Raw genomic sequence first — 12482 nt, forward strand, 5'->3', positions numbered from 1 at the left:
CATATATCTATGACTTATGTATATCTGTGTATATATATATTTATGTCACACACATATATATATACGCACAGTAACATTTTTTACATATATGTATAGTGCATAACACACTATATCATATATCCATATATGCATATATATTCAAACACATTTGCTGAATGCATTTTTGGGGACATTTTACATCTGTTAGTTTTGATAAGAATTAACTGGGTATCAGGATCTTTACATGTGAACTATACATGTGTAGATGTGTGTGACTGTCATAAATAGAATAATAATTAGTTGCAGTGAACATACATCAACGTTTTATAGAAATTTAAGCAAATGTTTGCTAATTCGAGTTTTGCAATTTCATGTTCACATTTTGGAAGAAATAAGACTTTTTCAAGTCTGAAGTCCCAAAGACTCTGCAACGCAGGGTAGTATTTTTTACCCCAGGGCACATGTAGAAAGTGTGATGGTGAAAGTTATGTGTCAAACTGGCTAGGTTGTGGCCACCCAGATCTTTTCTTAATTTTTATTTTTTGATCTAACCCTAGTCTAGATGTGGCTAGAAAGGTATTTTTTACATGAGATTAACATTTAAATCAGTAGACTTTCAGTAAAGCCGATAATCTTCCGTAATGTAGGTGGTCCTCTAATTGGCAGTCTTGAGAGGAAAAGGCTAAGGCCCTAAGGGAAGAAAGAATTCTGCCAGCAGATGGGCTTACAGTCAAATTATAGCATCCTTTCTTCCCTGGGTCTCTAGCCTGCTGGTCTACCTTGCAGATCTTGGATTTTTCAATTTTCACAATCATGAACCAATTCTTTAAAATAAATGCCTCTGTGTCTCCTCGGTATCTATCTATCCATCTATATCTATCTATCTATCCACCTACCTACTTACTTACCTACCCATCATCTATCCATCATCTGTCTACTATCACATCTATCCATCCACCCATCTATTATCTATCTATCTATCTATCTATCTATCTATCTATCTATCTATCATCTATCTATCTTTCCTATTGGTTCTGTTTCTCTGGAGACCCTGACTGATGCAGAAAGTAATAGTAAGACACATTGGGGTAGGTAGACAAGGCTGCCTCCAGCCAGAGACCAGGAGCTCTGGGATAATGCCTCACCCCCAGCCCAGCCCACTGACCAAGGGCTCAGAGCACCCGAATCCCAATTTCACCAGAGCCCTTGGGAGCCATGGTGGAGGCTTTGTTGAGTGTATGGGTTGTAATTTCTACGGTTCACTACAGAACGACAGGAGATGGTGCCTGTATTAGTCAGTAAGTGAGGTCTGCTTCTTGTGCCCTGCCCTTCGCTCCTACCTAAGAGAAGGCCATCCCTGCCTCCCTTCCCTCCCCTGCTTGGGGAACAGAGTGGATAAGGGGCAGCAAGGGGATGAGCTTTACAGGGAAGCAGAACTGGGAGCAAGGACTCAGCTAATAGATTAGTATAAGGATGTCACAATCTGCTGGATATACCCTGGGACCAGACCTCCTTGTAGTGAAGATCAATGGAGCAAAATCCATCTTCATTGACCTCAAATGAGCTCAGGGCCCTGGGGAGCAACACTGGCCTGGCCCATTGCCCTGACATTGCTCACTCCCTGCCTCTCATGGGCCTCCAAGCTTCCGGGGAAAATGCATTATCACTTTAAAACTTTAACCTTGGTAATAAATGGGAAATACAAAGTCCCCATCTTGTGATCTTGAAATGGGAAAAAAACAAAAACAAGTCAGTAAAATCCAAAGGCAAATGCATTTTTCTCTGTGGTAGGACTTCCCTCTGAATGGAGACCAGAAGCTCTGGGTATCTTGGTACGATGGGGCACAGTAGTGGGGCTGCTGGGCTGGGAGCAGGGAGCCAGGCGTGGTGCCAGTGAGGGGAAGCAGGCTTCCCCCACTCCACAGGAGTGGTGAGACCTCCCTTGAGGCAGACCGTTCAGGCCCAGTGAAGCTCCTGGTTTGGGGATGCTCAGCTTGGAGTCTGCAGTGGTCAATGCTCCCAGTGGGTGAGACAGTAAGCACTTCTATCCTGCAGGAAGAGGATGGGCATTTGTGTAACATAGCTCCCCACCCATCAAAGTGGGCGTCTGCCAACTATGGTGCCTGGGCTTTTATAAATAAAGTTTTATTGGCACAAGGTCAGGTGCATGCATTTACACATTGTCCACGGCTATTTTCCTGAAAGCACAGAACTGGTAAGTCGCAACAAAGACTTTCTTGCCTGGAAAACCCAAAATACCTACTGTCTCTCTGGTCCTCTATGCAAAGAGGTTGTTAACTTCTGACCTTTAGTATCTAAAATCCTTCCAAAGTTATCTTTTAAGGTAAACACAAAACCCTTAGGTTCATAATATCCCATCGATGCTCTGTGTTTTTAAAGACTAATAAGGAAAAAAAAAAGAAATATTTTAAATGTTAAATCTTTGCATCCAAAAAAGTTGGGCATTTTTTTTGTGGTTCTTTTGGGGGGAGAAAAGCTGAAAGCGTCAACCTCACAATATGCTCAGCCCTGACTTACCATGCATGTCATCGGATGGTGACAAAGCGATGACGCTGGGGTTCGGGACCTTTTGCAATCATGCCTGCGGGAAACGAGCCTGTGTGTTTTATGTGACATGTTACAGCCGCGGATACCAGAGCAGGGTTGAAGCCAACACAGTGGATGGTTGTAAGAGCCAAATAGAGAAAAGGCAAGCAAGACACTCAGCCCTGACAGCAGTCTTGAGTCATCACCACCCACCTGGAATGAACCTAGTGGCTTTCAACCCCCAGGCTGTCTACAAGCTGTATTTTAGAAGGCTGGAAAGAGGCTCATTATGGGGTTCCTATGTTCTGTGCAATTGTGCCTTCACACTGGCTTCCTGTGCCTTCCCGCAGCTCTGTTTTCTCGGTATCTACTCATACCCAGGTACACCCACTCACACACATGTGGCCATAAATGCATACATGCAGTGCACACGTGCACAAGGCACTCACACACTCATGCACACACATTCATACATGCATGCATATATATGAATATATATAGCTCACACCTGCACACGGACATTTACTCATCATCTAGACTCATCTAGACATACATGCATGCACACATGTGCCTAGAAATGCATGCGCTTGTCACACACACATACATTTAATCACACACACACATCACGTGTGCACTCATCCAGACATGCACGCACATGTATGCACATAAATGCATACGTGCAGCACACACCTTCAGATACATTTACTCATCACACGTGTTCATGCATGCTTGTACACACGTGCAGATAAATGCATGCGTGTATAGTTTGCACACATAGATTTAATCTTGCACAGCCATTCACACACTCGTGCACACATTCATGCATGCATGCACCCATGTGAACATCAATGCACAGAGCATTGCACACAAAGCATGGCACACACGCATCCAGACAGCCATGCACACTTTCACACATGCATGCATACATACAAACCCTGAAACACCTTGCAACATTTACAATATAAAACAAAGTCAACGTGCTTATGTTTGGACGTCCCCTTCGAATGCGGTGAATCCACTATAAAATCTCTCTTCTTTTTCTAAGCCAGTCCCTCTCTTCCAACTTCTGTTGTCAGGGGTTACCTCTGTCTTCCTAGGATGCCATTTGAGGGAGAGAGCCTTCTTTCAAGCTCACAGGCAGCCTTGGGATATACTGACGCATGACCTGCTCTGCGGGAGGCAGTGACCTACGACGTGCTCTCTGGTTTTATAACTCTGCTGTCTCACTTCCCTGTCCTGTCCCACTAAGGAGAAAAGACTCAACCACAATGTGACAATGACAGTCACCATACTAAGCACCTGCTCCCATCATTTCTCATTACTCTGGGGCTTTTATGGCTCCTGCTTTACAGAATGAGACACCAAGGCACAGCGTGGTTACACACGTCTCCCGGGGCTGTGGGCACAGAAGCAGACAGTGGCAATGCCATGATGAAGTCATGCCGTTTATGTGACGTGCTGTTAACCATCTCTCTATCTTCATGGCTCCTGGGCCTCCTTCCAGCTCGGAAACCCAAGCCTCCGGACCCATCCTCATTTCTGGCTTCCCACTTGTCACCATGAGACACTCCTCTGTGTCAGAGCTCACTTTTGAGCCATTATCTGCATCTGCCTAGAGCTCTGCTGGGCCACCTGCTTGGGCTCCTTTGTGCAGTCCCCTCACCCTCCCACCTGTGCTGGTCTTTATGGAGCACTCGGTGACGATCGGATGTCCTTGCTGGGAAGCCACTGGAAGCCATCCTTCAGGTGGTTGCCATAATGAGAACCCCACTAAGCCCCAAACGTGGCTTGTCATGTCACCATCTGTCCCCAGAATCCAGATCCTCACCAGTCATTCTCCACCAGCTTGCGTCAAGTGCCTCTGTGGGCAAGGCACGCCCAAGAGCCTGAAGGAGTTCACATGTGATCTTGGGTGACCCCATCACCACCCAATGTCCAGAGGCTCCAGCCAAGAGTTGTGGCCCTGGGGAGATCTGAAGGTGCACTCTGCTTGTTCACCAACAGATGTGCCTCTGTTCGGAACCTGCCTCCCAGCCTTCCTTGCTCTCATTAGCTCAGCTCCACCCACTGTCCCACCTTTCTTCCTTTGCACTGAAAATACCCCCTTGTCGCCCTCAATTCCCACATGCTGGGGCTCTGGAGAGAGATCTTTCCAACCTGAGTCACGTCATTCTCCTGGACTTGATCTCCCAACACTCCAGTGACATGAGTCTCCTTTGCTTCGGGAATCACCAAACCAATAACTACCTCAGGGCCTTTGTGCATCCTCATGGAGCACTCTGCCATCACAGATATATGTAGGACCCATGCCTTCCCATCAAGGGGCTCTTTGCTTAAATATCACCCCTTCTCTGACCCTCTATCAACTCTCTCCACCTGCTTCTATGCCTTACCTGACTTCACATTTCTCTTTGGTGCTCATCATTCTCTGTGTTTATGTTTATATCCATATACAGATCCATTTCTGTATGTATTTATATCTATGTATGTATGTATCTATCTATCCTTCCATTCATCCATTCCTCCATCATATCTAGCATCTACCTATCTATCTATCCACTGACACACCCACACTCCTATCCATCCATCCACCCATCCAGCCACCCACCCTTCTATCTTATCTATGTATCTATTGATGTATCTATCAATGTATCTATCTATTCATCCATCCATCCATCTACCCCCTATCCATCCATCCACTCATCCATTTTATCTATCTATCCATCTACTCATCCATTCACCATATCTATCTATCTATCTATCTATCTATCTATCTATCTATCTATCATCTATCTATGATAGTGGTTAAAAACTGGGAAAGATTGTGCCCCCAAGGGACACTAGGCAATGCCTGGAGACACTGTTGTTGTCACAGTGGGACAGGGGAGTGGAACTGGCATTTGTGGGGTGGAGACCAGAGAGCTGCTCATCACTGCACAGGACGCCCCATATCAGAGTCATCCCCCCGATATCAGTAGTCTCCAAGCAAAGAAGCGCTGGTCTACCAGATGAAGGCATCTTAAGAGACTGAATCTTTGCTGCCAAAACAGCGGGCTGGGGACAGCCCCCCAAAATCATGCACTCAGGTGCACAGTAGTCCCTGAATCAGCCTGTGTGTCTGAAAAGCTGCAGTCAGAATCGCCACGACCTCACAGTTGCTCGGGCTTCAGGGAAGGTGTTGTTTCCAGGCACGCAGGGCCATATTATGGCATCTGATTCAGGGGCGGTTCCTGCAGGACCCTGACCTTTTACAGAAATCCAGTATTTGAAAGTTCATCTCGTAGACAGCGTCAGAATGTAAGATGTCTGCTCCCTGGCTTTGAGAGAGGAAGATCAGAGAGATGATTTGAGGCTCCCCCATCCCACCCAGGATGTGCTTATATGAGAAGCTCCATCCAGAATGTCAGGTGATGCACAGGGGGCTGTGGACAGGTGCTCTCGGTCCACAGGTGAACACCGTTACGGACAGCCGCTACATCTGAATTGTACCATCGACTTCATCTTTAAGAGGACGCATTTCTTTTTTCTTGTTCTTTCTTTTTCTTTTCCTGCCGGCTTATTGTCCCCATTGGCCAATGCACGGACCCAGAGTCACTTGCAGAATTTCCGAGGGACAGAGTCTGAATCTCTGCTTGGGAAGCTGGAAGCACGGAGCATCACTTACTAATATGGTCTGCAGCACAGCCGCGGGGCCCCAGTTCTGACTGCATGCTCAGCGTCTGTGCCCTTGGCTGGGGGCTAAGCCCCAGTGGAGTTGGGCACTTGGACGTCAGAAATGGTCTCCGTGAAAATAGCTAAATTAATGCCCAAAGGACTGGCAGAAGTCACGGTGTGGTGGGTATCGGACGGATGGGAGGGACACACGGAGAAACCCAGGAGGTTGGAGCACACACTGTGTGGAGAAGACAGTACCCTATGGCAAGGGAGACAAAACGGAGGAGAAGGATGGGTGCAGAGACCCATTCTCGGCGACATCCCACTTTGCAAGCCCCCGTGACACCAAAGACCCTCTTAGGTATCTGTGTTGTGATTGATTTCAACTCCTTTCCCATCAAAGAACAGCAAAACCTCACAAGGTTGTAAGGAATGCCCAGAATCAGGAAAGGTCTGCATTCTCTGCATGCACATGAGTGATGAGCACGTGAGTTCCTGGAAGATGAATCAGTCTCCTCTCACAGGTGTGGTCCTGCCATTCTGGAGGCCAGGAGTCTGAAAAATGGCTCTCATGGGGCTAAAATCAAGGCTCCGGCATGGCTGGGTCCTCCCGGGGGCTGCAGGGGACAATCCTTTTCCCCACAGTTTCTAGAGCTGAGTTCTTCTTCATATTCCTCCGTTCCTGGTTCCTTGGTGCAAAACCAGCAGGCTAGTGTCATTAAACGTCTGCTTTTGACATCCTGTTGTCTTCTCTCTATCTGACCTTCCCACCTTCTCTCTATCTGACCTTCCCACCTCCCTCTTCATGAGGACCATTATTCAGCTCACCATAGGCAGGAAAAAACATTTGCAGAGCAAGTGGTGTTTGGTGGATTCTGGAATAAAACAGATGGTCCGTTAGGAAGCACCCCCCAGGACATACCCACTGTCTCCCTGTCCAGTCCTTGTATGGTTTATGGCATTAATGTACGATTTTCAGCAACTTGAAGGCACGATTCTCCTACAAACATATCATGAGGTGTATCGATAATATTTTTTTAGGTAAGGGAGCTTCACAAGCATTAAGACATCAATAGAGGTTCTATGGAGGCTGGAGGGGTTGGCAGATACCCGGTCAGGATGCTGGAATGTGATGCAAAAAAGCAGGTACCAAAGCAAATGAATGTCCTACAGGGCAAAATTCCCATAACTTTAGGGTCATCTCTTCTCTCCAGCAGGCATTAACTGATAAACTACCCATCATCTGCAAGTTCCCACATTAGTTGGTAAGAGTTGAGCCCTAATCTATAACCATAGATTCATACAAGGTTACAATTGCTGACGGTCAGGTGCCCCCAGATGGTTTCATTCAACAAATGCTCATGCAGGACATGGAAAAGGGGCATGGTATTTTTCTCTTGCCCATTTCTACAGGCTGCATGATTCTTATTGCCTCTGAGCATCCCATGTGCCATCTGGTTGCAGGAAAGAAGTAACAGATGGTACAAGTAGGTCCATGTGCTTTCTGCACTGAAATGCTACAAATGACCTTTCTGGGTGTTGGACTGCAGTGGATAAGCCCTTCTCTTGTAGACGCTGGGTTTTTGGATACAGGCTATGATGCAACTCTTGTTCAGGCCTTACAATCAGGTGCACACAAATACAAGTCAAGTCTTAGCAGGGAAAGTAACAGGTGGCTTGGAGAATGCACACTCGAAAGGTGGAAGAGAGAGAGAGCAGGGTCCGACTGAGGCCATGCCCCAGGTACTGGGAGAAGCCAGCTGGATGCTGCCAGACCCCATCCTCCCACTGCCTGGAAAGACCATGTCTCTGCCAGCTTGAGAGGACCATGGACCCCACCTATACGTCAACAGATTTGCATGGGTCTTCCCTGCTAGGCAGGTGTCTCCTTCAGAAAGAAGTGTAAGGAAGAGAAGACCATGCCTTTGCCACATCTCAGGAGGGAGTGGGACATGGGGGCTTCCCATGAGATGGGAAAGGTTCCCCAAACATGGGGTGTCCAGACGCTGGCTGACCTGACTGACACACGTGTTCATCTAGACAGTACCAGGTACACTGTGCAGAATTTCATAACGCACATGTGATTTTATTCCCAAGTAGGGGGAAAAAATCTGGTAATGGTATCCGGGTAATGTTTTATTAAGAACAGGGTTCTTTCTTTTCTTTGTATTAGGTGAGAGAGAGAAAAAATAGTTACTCCCAGTTTAATATATACATATTCACATCCCATAAAAGCAGCCAATTTTGCAAACAAGTTAGTTGGATTTAAGTACATTTATCACGTTGTGCAACCAGTACACGTATCTGGTTCCAGAACATTCTCATTCCCTCAAAAGGAGAGCCCATTCCCATGAGCAGTCGCACCCCATCCCCCTGACAACCACGGATTCACTTTCTGTTTCTATGGATTCGCCTATTCTGGGTGTTTCTTCTATAAATGGAATCATATGCTATGTGCTATTTTGTGTGTGGCTTCTGTCACTTACCATAATGTTGGTTTAGAATCTATATTTAAAAAAATCACTGAAAAATGCTCATGATAAGCCCCTAGATTACACAAAAAGGTGCACATGAGCAGTACCAGGAGGCACCACGACACAGGGGATGGAACAGCTGAACTAGAAGTACTCATCACACCCAGTGCTGGTGAGGACGTGCAGCAGCTGGAAGGCTCAGGCATTCGTTGCTGGTGGGAATGCAAATGGCAGTATGTCTCTGGAAACAAGTTTGGTGGTTTCTTTGAGTGAAGTGTATACTTCCTGGGGGATCCAGCAATCCCACTGCTAGGTATTTATCCAAGAGCAGTAACAACGTACGTTCACGGAAAACCTGGATGTGAATGTTGAGAGCAGCATTCTGCCTAACTTGCCCCAGAGGGGAAACAGCCCAGAGTGGGAAACGGATGAAGCACGGTGGGGCATGCATACAATGGGACACCACTCTGCCACAAGAGGGGAGGGACCACTGTTGTATGCACAACCCTGTCGAGAGTCAAACGCACATCGCTGAGTAGAGAAAGACAATGTCAAAGGGCTTACTACTGCCTGGGGTCATTTACACCACGTTGTGGAAAAGGCAAACAGGAGAGAAAACACAGCAGTGGTTGTCCGCGATTCTTGCTCGACAAAACGCCAGACTGTGAATTCAGGGGCAGGGGGAGAAGGGAATTTTCCGGGATGATGGAAAAATTCTGAATCCTGCTGGGGGTAGTTACATGAATGTGTACATGTGTTAAGGCTCACAGGACTCTACTCCAAGACTTGGTGAGTGTTGTACTGTGTGTAAATGTTTAGAAGACCTGCAGGTGTTCAAAAATTTGAAAAGAGATTGACCATATGATCCCGCAATTCCATGACTGGGTATTTATCCAGAAGAAGTGAAAGCAGGGACTGACAGATATTTGCACACCTGTGTTCATAGCAGTATGATTCACAATGGCCAAGGAGTGGAAGCAATCCAAGTGTCCAGGGATGCATGGATGGATGGATGGATGGATATGGATGGATGTGTGGATGGAAGGATGGATGGATGGATGGATGGATGGATGGATGGATGTGTGGATGGAAGGATGGATGGATGGATGAATGGATAAACAGCATGTGGTCCATGCATAGAATGGAATATGACTCAGCCTTGAAGAAGAAGGACATTCTGACACCTGTTATGACGTGGATGGACCTTGAGGACATGGTGCTCAGTGACATAAACCAGATACAGAAGGACACATCCTGTGTGATTCCACACACATGGGCTCCCTAGAGGAGACCCGTCCATAGAGACAGAGAGTAGATGGTGGGGCCAGGGCCTGGGGATGGGGAGTTAGTGTTTCATGGGGATAGAGCTTCAGTTTGGGGAGATGGAAAGTTCTGGAAATGGATGGTGGGGATGGTTGCACAACAATGTGGATGTGCTTCATGCCTCTGAGCTGTGCACTAAAAAATGATCAAGACAGCAAATTGTATGCTGTGTGTATTTTACAACAATTCAAAATTAAAAACAATTTTTTTTTGTTTGAAAACCCCTAGGTGAAAAAATGTCTTGCTCTAGACAGAGCATGCAAATGCACCCAGTGGGTTAGAACTGTGAGTGCTAGTTGCATTCATTTTTATGCCATCTCTTTAAATTGTTTATTTGCTGTGGAATACATAATGGGACTGTATGATGTATTCGTCCACAGATGTGCACTGGGGCACGGGTTAAATGATCTGCCTGCTGGGTGTGGCATTGGCCCTGAAAGCCCGCAGGAGGGACAAACAGCCAGTGTCCCTCGCCAAGCTGGGCCCAGAGCTCAGAACTGAGCTGGAAGCAGTCCTTGGAAAATGGGAAGGGAGGAAGGCCGGTGTGGAATTGCCAGTTGGTGCTACAGACACTCTTGCCTTGATCTGCTTACATTCGTATTCACGGTTCTTGGGTAGGTATCAGTGCTGCACAGATGTGGAAGCTGCATTAGAGAGGGGTACCTGGGCGGAGTGCACACGCTCTCAGGTGGGGCTGGGATGCACTCCCACCGGCCTCTCCCCAGCATCCCAGACCCTCAGCGCTCTGAGAGTGTCACCCCATGACATCTCTCCTCTGAAAAATAAGCAGAAGTGCTCATGGGCCTCTGCGGATCTCAGGGGCTGTTTTAAAAATTTATTTCTTTATTTTTGGTCTGGAACGAAGTCATAACTCACTTGGAATGTTAATGGGGACTTCAGCTCTGCAATTGTAAAATCCAGTGCACACAGCTTGAAATGTTTGGAACTGCGTTGTATTTGGGGTGGCTCTGTGGTTAACCAAAGGGAGCAATTCGCCCCCCAGGGGACACCTGCAGACTGTCACCATGAGGGGGCTGGCACTGGCCAGGGTGGAGACCAGGGACGCTGCTCCACACTTGACAGTGCCCAGGACGCCCCACATCAGAGAGTTATTCAGCCCCAGATGTTAATAGTACTAAGGTGGAGACACCTGTGTCAGCATAACAGATTCTGAATGTCTATCTGTCCATCTGTCTGTCTATCCATTATCTATCTATCTTTCTATCATCTATCTATCATCTATCATCTATCTATCTATCATCTATCCATCCATTATCTATCTATCCATCATCTATCATCCATCATCTATCCATCATCTATCCATCCATCATTTATCTATCCACCCATCATCTATCATCCATTCTATCTATCTATCTATCTATCTATCTATCTATCTATCTATCTATTATCTATCATCTATCTATCTATCATCTATCTATCTATCTATCTATCTATCTATCTATCTATCTATCTATCATCTATCCACCCATCATCTATCATCCATCGTATCTATCTATCTATCATCATCTACCCATCCATTCATCAGATCTATGTATCTGTCTATCCATCCATCCATCCATCCATTCATCCATCCATCAGGTATGGCAGTGGTTTGCAACCATAGACAAGTTTTTACTCCCTGGGTGACACTTGCTGATGTCTGGGGACATTTTTGATTGTTACAATTGGGGGGGGTGCTTCTGGCATCTGATGGGTGGAGACCAACACCCTACAGGGCCCAGGATGCCCCACCCCAGAGAATAAACCAACCCAAAATACCAATCTTGTCCAGGTGGAGAATACCTGTATACCTGGGCACACCCAGTAATAACCTCCCCCACAAATTATGCCTATATATGTGTGCCTGTGTCTAATTCACATATTACACAAATTTGTCTCATGGACACATCACAGCTTCACATATATATGCATTTGCATGTGAATATACGAAGCAAATTTGTGAAAAACCCAAGGTCTGCCCCTATGGTTGTGTTTCCTGGGTCTGTCCGGACCACAGACTGGTGATTTATAAACTGCTGATCCCACCCAATTTCTGCTCGGGCACATCCATATCCCACCAGTTATTTGTACTGGCTGGCGATGCTTTTGGTCGTTTAAGTCGGGGAATTATCTTGTGTATGTAACCTCACCATGAGCTGTTTTTCCTAACAGCCAAGGCACATCCTGAAAGCAAGTCCTGTACTTTCTGACAGCATCTTGCGTTGCGGTCATCATCTGGGACTGTTATATAACTCCCTGCAGCCGGGGAAGGGCCGCATTTGGGTGGCACCTCTCCCGTCCTCGATCCCTAGGGAATTGACCGTCCTATTTCTCTCTGCGTTGGTGCTCATCAAAGCTGCCATGGAAAGAATTTCAAAGACGTGGAGAAAACGATGAAACCAAATTGGATCCGTTCGCTCCGACGTTGAATGAAGGCTGCTGGAACTCTTCGGGTCACGGGCTCCCCTTCTCTGCCAGAGGTAAGGAGTCAGCGTCTTCCAATGA

This window comes from Ailuropoda melanoleuca, chromosome X, assembly GCF_002007445.2.
Source record: "Ailuropoda melanoleuca isolate Jingjing chromosome X, ASM200744v2, whole genome shotgun sequence".
Classification (NCBI taxonomy): domain Eukaryota; kingdom Metazoa; phylum Chordata; class Mammalia; order Carnivora; family Ursidae; genus Ailuropoda; species Ailuropoda melanoleuca.